At 36.2% G+C, this 11,948-nt stretch overlaps 1 pseudogene; it reads right to left on the bottom strand.

The window, feature by feature from the left end:
• Positions 1-10,582: 10,582 nt before the first annotated feature.
• Positions 10,583-11,618, bottom strand: LOC109703111 (tubby-related protein 3 pseudogene; annotated as a pseudogene).
• Between the last annotated feature and the right edge of the window lie 330 nt (positions 11,619-11,948).

The raw sequence follows: 11,948 nt of genomic DNA, 5'->3' as shown, positions 1-11,948 counted from the left end.
CAGAATGATGTTCTCCAATTCCATCCATTTACCAGCGAATGATTTACATTTCCTTTATGGCTAACATTGCTGAGTAATTTCTTCATGTATTTAATGGACATTTGTATTTCTTATATTAAGAGTTATGTGTTGAAATCATTTTCACAATTATTAACTAGAATATTTACCTTAAAATCTTTGGTTTTTTAAAACTAATTATATAGTTTGAACATTAGTCCATTTTCAGATACATATCTAGCAAATATTTTCTCCTGTTCTGCAGGAGTCTCTTCACACTGTTGATTGTTTGCTGCATAAAAGCTTTTTAACATTTCATACAATCCTATTTATCACTTCTTGCTCTAATTTCTTGAACAATTGAAGTTCTATATTTTGTGTTTTGGTGGTACTGGGGTTTGAACTCTGAGCCTCTTGCTTTCTAGGAAAGTTCTATAACACTTGAGTCACTCCACTGAACTTTTTATGTTTTGTTCTTTGAGATAGAATCTCAGTTTTTCTTTTGTCTGTTCTGGTATCAAACCACAATCCTCTTGATCTCTGTCTCTTGAGCTAGGATTATAGATGTGAGCCACCAGCACTTGGCTGGACAGCTATATGAAAGACAACATGTATGCATGTGTTTTAAAAAGTTCTTGCCATTTTCTTTTAGTGCTCTCAATGTTTCAGATCTCACATTAAAATATTTGATTGATTTAGGATTAATTTTTCATAATGGAAGAAACAATCTAGTTTCAGACTGCTATGTATGGATGTCCAGTTTTCCCAGCACCTTGTGTTCAAGAGGCTGTTTTTTCTCCAATGTACATTTTTGCATCTTCATCATATTGCTGTAGATTCTTAGAATTATGTATGGAATCTCTGTTCTACTTCATCAGTTTTCAAATGTGTTTTTGTGTCTGAACCATGTTGTGTTTTGCTACTAAAGTTCTGTATTATGATTGGATGTGAAGTACTATACCTTCAGAACTGCTCTTGTTATCTGTGATCGAGTTGGCTATGCAGTGTCTGAATATATAAGTACATGGTGCACTTAACTGAAGTTTAATGTTCTTTCTGTAAGGTTTGTCAATTGAATTTTGATGAGAATTATACTAGTTCTGTAAATCATTTTCACAATATGTAGTTTTCCCTTCCATGAACAGGGAGTTCCTTTCATCTTATCTCTTTCAACTTCTTTTACCATAGTTATATAGCTTTCATAGAGACATTCTATATACTTGATTTGATTTTCTCTGGATAATTTTGAGCCTATTGTGAGTGGCATTGTTTTACTGATTTCTTTTTTTTGGGGGGGGCGGGACTGGGTTTGAACTCAGGGCTTCTCATTTTTCAAAGCAGGCACTCTACCACTTGAGCCACACCTCCAGCCCTGTTTTACTGATTTCTTGCTCAATGTATTTGTTTTCCATATTTAGGGACAATATTTACTTTTATGCTTGTTTTGTATCCTGTCTCTTTGCTATGTTTATTAGACCTAATAATATCACATTGGATTCTTTGGGGTTTATTAAATAAATGGTCAGATTTTCTGAACATAAAGGTAGCTTGATTTCTTCTTTTCTTATTTTATCCTTTTTATTGCAGTGGCTATGAAGCCCAGCTCTACACAAAATAATAGTGGTGATTGTGGAAAACTTTGTGTCCTTTCTGATTTTAGAGGAATTGTTTTGAATTTTTCCTCATTTAGGAGAATATTGGTTATGGGTTTGTTAAATTGAGCCTTTTTTATATTGCAGTTATGTTTCTTCTATGCCTAGATTCTTCACTGTTTCTATTGTGAAAGGATATTGAATTTTGTCCAAGGTATTTTCTGTGTCTATTGTGCAGATCATATAATTTTTGTCCCTAGTTTTACTTATGTGCCATAAAGGTTTATTGATTTGCATGTGTTTCATAGTTCTTTTCAAATGTGGAATGAAACTAAGTTAATCATATTGTATGATGTTTGAAACATGTTTTTGAATTTTCTATACCAGGATTATATTGTTTTATCTTTACTTATTAACAAAATTAGTAGTTTATTTTTTGTTGTACCCTTGTCTTATATTGGTATCAGGGTAATACTGGCTTTATGTAATGTGTTGGGAAGCATTAAACATTATGAAATATTTTAAGGATCATTTTGTTCGGTTTTATTTAAAGATTTGGTAGAATGAATTCAGCAAAGAATCAATCCAGTCCCAGAATGTTCTTCAATGAGAGACTTTATGGCTGCTTCATATAGAACTGCTTAAGATTTTGTATCCTTTTGTTATAATTTTGATAAATGATATATGCCTATAAATTTATCCATTTCTTTGAGATTTTTCAAATTCATAAGAATGTAAAATTTCAGAATAGTCTATACTTATCCTGTGGATTACACTGGTATATGTTTTGATATTCCCACTTTCATCTTAAATTTTATGAATTTATTTTCACTGTCTCTTTCCTTTGATTAATTTAGGTAAATGTTTGTCAATCTTCCTTACACTTTCAAAGAACAAACTCTTTCTTTTATTGATTCATTGTATTGTTCTTTTTTTTCCTTCACTTCATCAACTTCTTTCCTAATAATTTTTTCCATTGAATGGATTTTGTAGTGGGATGATTCTTGTTTTTCTAAGAGCTTAAGTTGCACAATTAGGTTACTTACTTGAGATGTATGTAACTTTTAATGTCTGCATTCATAATATCCTGCCCTCTTAGAACTGCCTCTGCTACATGCTAAAGTTTAAATTAATTTGTTTTGCATTTTATTTGATTTTAGATTTTTAAATCTCCTCCATGATTTTTTCAATTCCCAACTGATAATTCAAAAATGCATTGTTCAATCTTCAGGTATTTGCACATTTCTGCAATTTCACTGGCTATTAATTTCTAATTTTATTTAATTATGATACATACATTGCAGAGAATTAGTTTGATGTTTTATCTTTATGCTACTTTATGAACTGTATGTAATCTACTTTAGAGTAGTTTCATAGGCATGAAAAGAATGGTCATGCCATGGATGTTTGGTGGTAAATTTTACAGATTTCTGTAAAATTGATTTCTGTTATGTCTCTTCAGTCTATGGTACAGTTTAATTTTGAGATTTTTTTGTGACTTCTTGTCTGAATATCCACTTATTGTAAGAATGGGACATGGAAGTACTTACTATTATGGTATGTCTGTCTACCAGAACTTTTATGTAAAATCGTGTTTGTTTTACAAAATCAGGAACATTGACTTCTCTTATACACAAATTTATATTTGTTATACCTTTCATTTTTTTATGTGTAACTTTTGTAATTCTTGTGACTAATTGGATTTGTAGTCTCCATTATCCTCCCTCATTCCTGGAAAAGTTTCAACATGTCTCATTTTTTCATTTTCATACATGAGTACAGACTATTTCCACTACTTTCAGCTTCCTTCACTCTGTACTTATATCTTCCCCATCTCCAACTGTTACCAACTGCCAAATAGGACCTATTTTGCCTATTATTCTCTGCTTTTAAAAAATTGCAGCAAACTGAATTCAACAGCATATTAAAAAGATCACACACATCAGCATATCAAAATGATCAAGTTGGTTATATTCTAGAGATGCAAGGATGGTCTAACATATGGAAATCATTAAATGTAATACACACAATATTAACAGAAGCAAAGAGAAAGGCAACATTATCATCTCAATAGATGGAGAAAAAATCAATAAAATTCAATGTTTCTTCATGACAAAATCTCTGATGAAACTATGAGTAGAAGGAATGTACCTCAACATAATAAAAAATAAATATGACAAGCCAATAGCCAACAACATACTAAATTGGGAAAACTGAAACAATTTCCTCTAAAGTCAGGAAATGTACAAGGTGTCCATTCTCTCTACTCTTCATCATAGTCTTGGAATTCTTAGCCAGAGAAGTAAGACAGGAAGGAGAAATAAAAGGAATACAAAATACACTGGAAATAGTCAAACTATCACTACTTGCAGGAGACATGATCTCATACTGAAAAAACCCACAAAAATTTCCTAAACATCATAAACAGATTCAGCAAAGTAGTAGGATACAAAATCAATTTACAAAAATCGCTAGCTTTTCTATACACAAACAATGAGCAGATTGAAAAAGAATATAAGAAAATAATTCCATTTAATATCCTCAAAAGTAAAATATCTAGCAATAAACATAGAAAGGGATGTGAAAGACCTTTAAAAGGAAAACTATAAACCATTGTAGAAAGAAAATGATGAAGACTACTGAAGATGGAAAAATCTTTCTTTCTCATGGATTGGGTGAGTAATAGTGTCAATGACTATATTACCAAAAGCAATCTACATGTTCAATGAAATTGCCATCAAAATTCTAAGGATATTCATCACAGAGATTGAAAAAAATCAATCCTAAAGTTCATCTGGATGCACAAAAGACAATGGATAGCCAAGGCAATACTGAGCAAAGAGAGCAATGTCGGAGGTATCCCAATTTCTGACTTCAAACTACACTACAGAACCATAGCAATGGAAGCAGTGTGTTATGGGCACAAAAAATAGATATGAAAATAAGTGGAACAGAATGAAAGAACCAGACAGGAATCTATAGAGCTATGCCAACTTGATTTTTGACATAGGTGCCAAAAACATATGATGGAAAAATGACAGAATCTTCAACAAATGCTGCTGGGAAAAATGGATATCTGCCTTCAGAAGACTGAAAATATATCCATTTCTGTCACCCTGTGAAATTATCAACTCAAAGTTTATGAAGGACCTTAATATAGGATCTGCAACTGAAACTAGTGCAGAAATAGCAGGAAATGCACTGGAAATAATAGGCATAGACATAGACTCCCTCAGTAGAACTCAAGTGGCTCAGCAACTAAGTAAAAGGATTGACAAATGGGAATACATGAAATTAAAAAGCTTCTGCACAGCATGTGCAAAAGAAATAGTTTCTAAATTGAATAGGCTGCCCAAAGAATGGGAGAAAATCTTTGCCAGCAAAAATCTGACAAGGGTTTGATAGCCAAATTGCACAGGTAGCTCAAAAAATCTAAACTCCCCAAAATCTAAGACCCAGTGAAGAAATGGAGAAATGAACTGAACAGAGCTTTTTCACAGGAAGAAGTCTAAATGGCTAAGAAAACATATGAAAAAATGCTGAACATCCCTGGCCATAAAAGAAATTCAAATCCAAATCACGTTAAGATTCCATTTCACTATTGTTAAAATGACTACCAACAAGAACACAAACAACAAATGTTGGCAAGAATATGGGGAGAAAGGAACCCTCATACAATGTTTGTGAGAATGTAAATTAATACATTCACTATGGAAAAACTGTATGGAGTCTCCTTAAAAGTCTAAAAATAGAACTACTGTATGTTCCACAATTCCATTTCCAGGGACACACCCAAAAATGTGACTCAGGTTACAGCAAAGGCACCTGCACACATATGTGTACTGCACCATTATTCACAATAGCTAAGCTTTGGAAACAGCCAAGATGCCCCACTACGGATGAATAAATCAAGAAAATGTGCATTTGCATACAATGGAATTTTATTCAGCCACAAAGAAGAATGAAATTTTGTCATTTTCAGATAAACGGATGGATCTAGAGAGCATCAATTTAAGTAAAGTTAACCAGGTGCAGAAAGCCAAGCACTGCATGCTTTCTGGGATATGTGGAATATAGACCTAACACAAATATAGCAATACCATGAAAACAGGTCATGAAAGGCAGTCACAATCGAGATGGGGAGGGTAAAATAAGGAAGTTAAAAGGTGAATATGGTTGATGTACTCTCTATAAAGTAGTCAATATGTACTTTTTAAACTGGTTAAAACCACCATAAGAAAGGAACTAAGGTAGGCAGAAGAGGAATGGAAGAGATGAAACAAATCAGGCTATCATACATATAACCATGGAAGCACCACAAGAAAACTCCCTGTGTCATTTTTTCTTCTTTTATTATACAAAATAAGAAAGCAAGAAGGTAGAACAGGTCCTCCCTGGAGGGGCTGGTACCGGTGGGAGGGGGAGGAGGTGTGGAGATGGTGAAGGAGGGTGAATATGTTACAGATACTGTGTATACATGTATGTGAATGGAAAAATTACATTTTGAAATTTTTCTAGGAATGGAGGTAAGGGAAGGATGATGGAATATGATAGAGGGGGTGAATTGAAGAATGAAACCCAAAACATGAAACATTTGGTGTCTCCACTCCAGAGGAACTACTACAGAAACTTTAAAGTGACAGAGGTCAACATGAGAAAGGGATCAGGAACCAGTGTAAAGATCAGTTAGCGATGAATCACATCTCTGGGTTGTAACACATTTGTACATGAAACAATGCTAAGAATCTCTCTGTATTTCTGTCCTTATCTCAACTAGCAAAACCGATATGTCTTTCTTATTATTGCTTAGATCTTCTCTTCAGTGGAACTGGAGAAAAGCGCAAAACAGGTTCTGCCTGGAAGCAAGGAGGAAGTGGGATAGAGGGTGAGGGCGGGGAACAGGGTGTAGAAATGACCCAAACAGTATATGCACATGTGACTAAATGAATAACTAAAAAAAGAATGACATATCAGATAAATTGTAAGAAATTTTTTAAATGTGGCAATGTACCCCCACCCTGCACAATAATAAAAAATGTTGAGAAAAAAGAGAGTTCTACAGGAAATTTTCTTGTAACATTATCATGCATATATGTATTACAATTTGAATTGATACATGTCATTTATTTGGAGGTGTATTTTTGAATTCCTGTGATGTTTGTTCTTGTTTTTATTACTGCTTGATTTGAGTACTATTTGATCCTTTCTTTCTTCCTTATTTATCTTGAGAGTTTACTGTTTACTGAGTGGAACATGTTTGATTCTTTCTTAATTCCTGTGTGTTTAGCAATTCATATCATGAAATTTATATTTGCCTGAGCATGTATTTTATAACTGTTTCTTTCTCATATGTGTTTAAGCTACTTTTAAATATGTTCTGTAATACTGGCTTAGTAATCATGAATTTTTTTATACTAAAATAATGGTTTTGCAAGATGTTTATTTTTTGCTGGCTTTAAAATATTATTTTGTTGGATATAGTAACTTGGCTAGAAGTTATTTGCTTGTAGGATTTGAAATATATCATTCCACAATTTCTTGATTTTTAATGTTTTTGCTAATAGGTCGGTTGTGAATGTCTTTGTTAGTAAGTTGATATTTACTATTTTGTAGCTTTCAACATCTTTTCCTTATCTTGTAGTTCCGGCATTTCACTCTAAAGTCACATGGTAAAATTCTTTTCTGGCCATGTTCATTAAGGTTCTAACAACCTCATATGTTTAGTTGTCCATGTAATTTCTGTAGATTGGAGTTCTCTGATATAATGCCAGTGAATATATTTTCTATACCTTTATATTTAAAAAAAATCAATTTCTATCCTTCAAACACTTAAGTTTGGTCTTTGATTGTGTCCCAAAAGTCTTGAAAGTTGTAGTTTTGCTTCCTTAGTATTTTTCATTTATTTTCTCTCAGTGTAATATTTTCTTGAACTTACCTTAAAATTCTGATATTCTGTTTTCTACTTGATCTTGTGTATTATTCATGCTATATACTGTGTTTCTATATTAATGTTTGAATCTCATTTACATTTCACGTTGGTGCTTTTCATATTCTCAATTTCCTCCTGAATTTTCACTCATCTTTCTAGCTTCATCATCTAAGTCATTAATTGACTTTGTACTTCACGCAGATGTTTTTTACAACATTTTAAGGTACTTAGTAATTTTTAAAGTTACACTTTTTTATTTCTGTGTCAGACACTGCAACTATCAAGATTTTTGGATTTCCTTATTGATTGGTTATAAGCTTTTGGAAGAGTTATAGTGCCATTCTTATTCACATTGGAATAAAATTCTGGATTTCAATGGATTCATGTTTATAAGGAAATCTCTTTCTCCAGGTAATGAGGGAAAATGTCCTTTGTTCAAGTGCTTGATGTCAAAGAGATTTTTGTAAGTTCCATCTTTGGGAAATGCAGGTAAATGAAGTAGAGTTACTGGTATATAGCAGCACCTATTTTTCTTTGGGTTGTTCCAAAAAACAATAGTTGAAACAATTTGCTCTCCAGTTAAAATATTCTAGTGATACAAATAATAACCAGCACATTTTCATTTACTCTTGCAATCTACTGTGTTTATAATCTTATTTAATCAAATGTTCATTTCCTTTATTATGAATTTTACAGACTTCTAACAGAAAATGGACCATTTATAGTCCTCTTTTGTGAAATGATTTTTTACAGTTTTAATAATGACCTTCCCTTTGTTCTACTTAATTGTAGTATATTAGTAAATTATAGAGTGAAAATTTCTTTATTACATGTGTGAATTGTTTTAGTTTCATTTCTAATGTATTTTTGCTGACACTACCACTTATAGTAATATAATTAAGCTTGTCAATATCTTGTTGGATGCTTTCATCTCAAAAGGTCTTTTATCATATATATATATATATATCTATATTGAGATATAAAGATGTATAGTCTTTTATTTATGTAGCATACAAAATGTATAAATAAGATTTATGTAAAACCAATCACCTGCACACTCAAGCAGAATGTACATGGAACTGGGGTCTCCAGCTCTAAGCTGGAGAGAGCAATAGGAAGCATATTAGAGCCTGTTGTCCTGCTGTGGGCCTGACCCCAACACTGTGATACCCACAAATGGAGATAAGTGGACATGCTCTGGATCATTAATATGTCAGGACATTGCAATAGGGGTGTGACAGGTGTCAGGGCAATTTTATAAATGAGGTACTTGATAGGAAGCAAGCCTGAGGTGGAAAGTTATGTCAAAACAAACAAGTAGGACCTGCAGGTGGGGCCCAGCAGGGGTTCCGACTCCCACTGTCCTGTGAGTCACATGGCTTTGATATGGCATGAGGAGAAACAGAAAGTGAGGAAGGGCAAGTACCTTGGAGCAGCAGCTTGGGACCTAGACTGTGGAGGTATTCTCAAGATGGGAAGAGAAAGGAACAATGAAGAGTTGTCAACTGCTAGGAAGTCTGGGATGCAGAAGGCCTCAGCAGGAATCTCAGCACCCATGGGCCAGTGGATGTTGGACAAAGGGCCCCACATGGCCCAAGAAGTTCTTCAGAGTGAGGTCTGTGAGCTGCTTCTCACCAAGCCCTCTTGTGCCTTTCCTGCCGTGACATAGACACTTTCTGTGCATTAGGCTCCCTGGCCTACCCTGCAGCAAGTGTGTGTGACCTCCATGCTGGCGGCACCATAATAACAGTGTGGTAGTCTTCCCTCAGCTGTGAAAGCAGCTATCAAATGCCCCTCAGTCCTCTGAAGAGTGAATTTTTTCAGCCAAAACTTAAATGAAGACAATTAGAGAAAATTCCAGTATTGTTGACAGATTTGGCCACAGCCACTTCAACTGAGATTGGTGCCCCTGACCTGCTCTGTGGGATGACAAGGAAGGGAGACTGGTGTCAGAGACTTCTCAGCCCACACTAACCAGCCAGCTTGTAAAAGCAAATGTCACACTTCCTCAGATGAGGAAGCCCAAGTCCAGGTTTGTTCCTAGTGTGTGGGTCAAGTGCAGGCACTGCCCTCTCCCAGAATGATGTCAACTGTGAGGATTCCTGGTGAATAGACTTTTTTTCCTCTGCCCTAATGGTAGATGACACTCAAGAACCATCATCACCACAAGGAGGTAAAGCTATGCCACAGTGTTACAGTTTGAATGCCTCTTAATCCACAGGGCTTATGTGTCTGTCCTCACTCATGATTTCACAAGCTCAGGTCCACTCTGGAAGAAGCTCAAGCCCACAGATTATACAGACATACTTGAAGCAAGGGAAGCAGACCAGAGCTCACCTGACAAGTCTAGCCTGCTGCCTTTTTGTCAACAAAGTTTTATGGAACTCAGCCACATTCCTGTGTGAAAGGGTTATGGCTGCTTTTGTGCTATCAAAGCAGATGTGAGTAGAGTGAGAGAGACTATGAGGCCATTGGTGGAAAATGTTTTCAGGCTCCTGTCCTGAATACTAAATGCAATTTTTGAGACAGTCCCTCTATGACCTCTCTGAAAAGGTCTTCAAAAAAAGTGACTGAAGTATTTAATCATAGAACCTGATTCTGCTGCACATTTCCTAACACAGGAAATCACACACACACACACACACACACACACACACACACACACACACATCTACTGCAGTGCTGGGATTGCATTCAGGACCTCAGGCATACTAGGCCTGCAGTCTCACCATGGAGCACCTCCCCATCCCATGGAAACTTCACTCCTGAAGCAGTGTCTGTTGGGCAGTGACCTCATAAGTCCTGGATGTGCCCTTGATGATAGCCAATCTGTGCTTTCAACAGTCTCTCTTCCATGCTGAGCCATGATCACTGACCAGGTCTCTGAAGCCCAGAGAAGATGTGTGTGTATGCATATGTGTGTGATGCAAAAACAGATGCACATGCACATGGGACCCACACTTGGTGTTTGGTTATTCCAAAAGGGGAAAACTGTTGTTCTCCACATCCTGGGGCAGGGTGAGGAAGGCAGCGAAAAGTCCTAGATCTGCTGGCTGTCCATAGTTCACATAACAAACTTACTGTTGAAGTTTGAAAGCCTGATGGCAAAGGCCTGAAGTGCACACAGTGTGTTGTTGTTGTAGTCCAGTGTGAAGATGTCCTCTGCCACACATCCAAATTCCATGACTATGTAATCAGGGTCAATCCCGTGGACTATCAGAAAGTTCTTCACAGATGCCTGAGTGGCCCGACCATGGAAGTTGTGTTAGGATTGAATGTTTTAGTTCCACATGGGGGTCTTGAGCAGTTCAAACAAGTTCTCCATGGTTTTGTTTTACCATTGTGAAAGCAAACTCTCTGGTCATTCCTTGGCTGTAATGGGATCCATTCATGATTCAGATTCATCCATGAAATAATCACTGCTTCCTAGGACCTTTAAATCCAAACCCATTTGTTTCATAACAAATGGCTGACAGCTCCTGCTGGGTGTGAGCCTTTTCTACCTGGCCTTGGGCTGTGACTGAGCTGAAACCATGGTCATACACTGTGAACTTTGTCCCCATGAGGTTTGATCTAAGTTTGCAAATGTAGCAGTCCTCTTTTTGAGATAAATCTGTTGGGTCAGTGGAGATAAGATAGTTTGATGTTTTGCTCTTTTTACACTTTCTACCTGAAAGAAGAAATAGCTTCTGGTTCTTGTATTTTTCCAAATGAATATAGTAGGTGGGGAAGAGACACCAATCCATTCCTTTCTTATCCCTGGTTACTCAAAACTTTAAGGTGATCGATTGAGGGGGATACTATATGCAAAGTCCTCTAAGTTTTCCACTTCTCCCAGCTGGTTGTTCACCTGTTGGGCTATTGCACTAAAAGCTCCTGTATCTGTGGTTAATTTCTAGATGGATGCAGAATTGTGTCTCTCTGTTTCTGAATACAGTGATTGCAAAATTATTTTTCTCTGTCTTCCTCACCATTGTCTTCTCATCAAAGGTCAAGCTACTAGAGATACCATGCTTTTGGAGAATTTCTTGAAGGTCCAGCTTGGAAGAAGTGTACAGAGCACTTTCGCCATCCACACTTCCTTCAGTGTGCTCTTCCATAGCAGAGGGGCCCACTGAGAGAACATGCAGTTTGGTTTCCAAACAGTGAGTATCTGGCTTCAGGAAGGCAGCTAGACCATCAGCGCCTGGAAGGGATGCTAACTTGGTCCTTATTCTCCATCTCAGACTCCTCCTGCCTTCTCTTAGGTCTTGGAAAAGGGTACCACCACAGAATTGAGCTTCCTAAATACACAATATGGAGGATGACATTGGTATATGGGGTCTGAGGATCCACCAGAAGCCTGTGCTCCTAGCTTCCTCTTGGCTTCAGACACCAGAGCCTGAAGTGCTTTGGCTGGACTATGAGGGGCTCTAGGCACTTCTTTCTCT

The sequence above is a fragment of the Castor canadensis genome, chromosome 13 (genome assembly GCF_047511655.1).
Source record: "Castor canadensis chromosome 13, mCasCan1.hap1v2, whole genome shotgun sequence".
NCBI lineage: Eukaryota > Metazoa > Chordata > Mammalia > Rodentia > Castoridae > Castor > Castor canadensis.
Note: the sequence above shows the minus strand (reverse complement) of the source record. Positions and strands in the feature narration are given on the sequence as shown.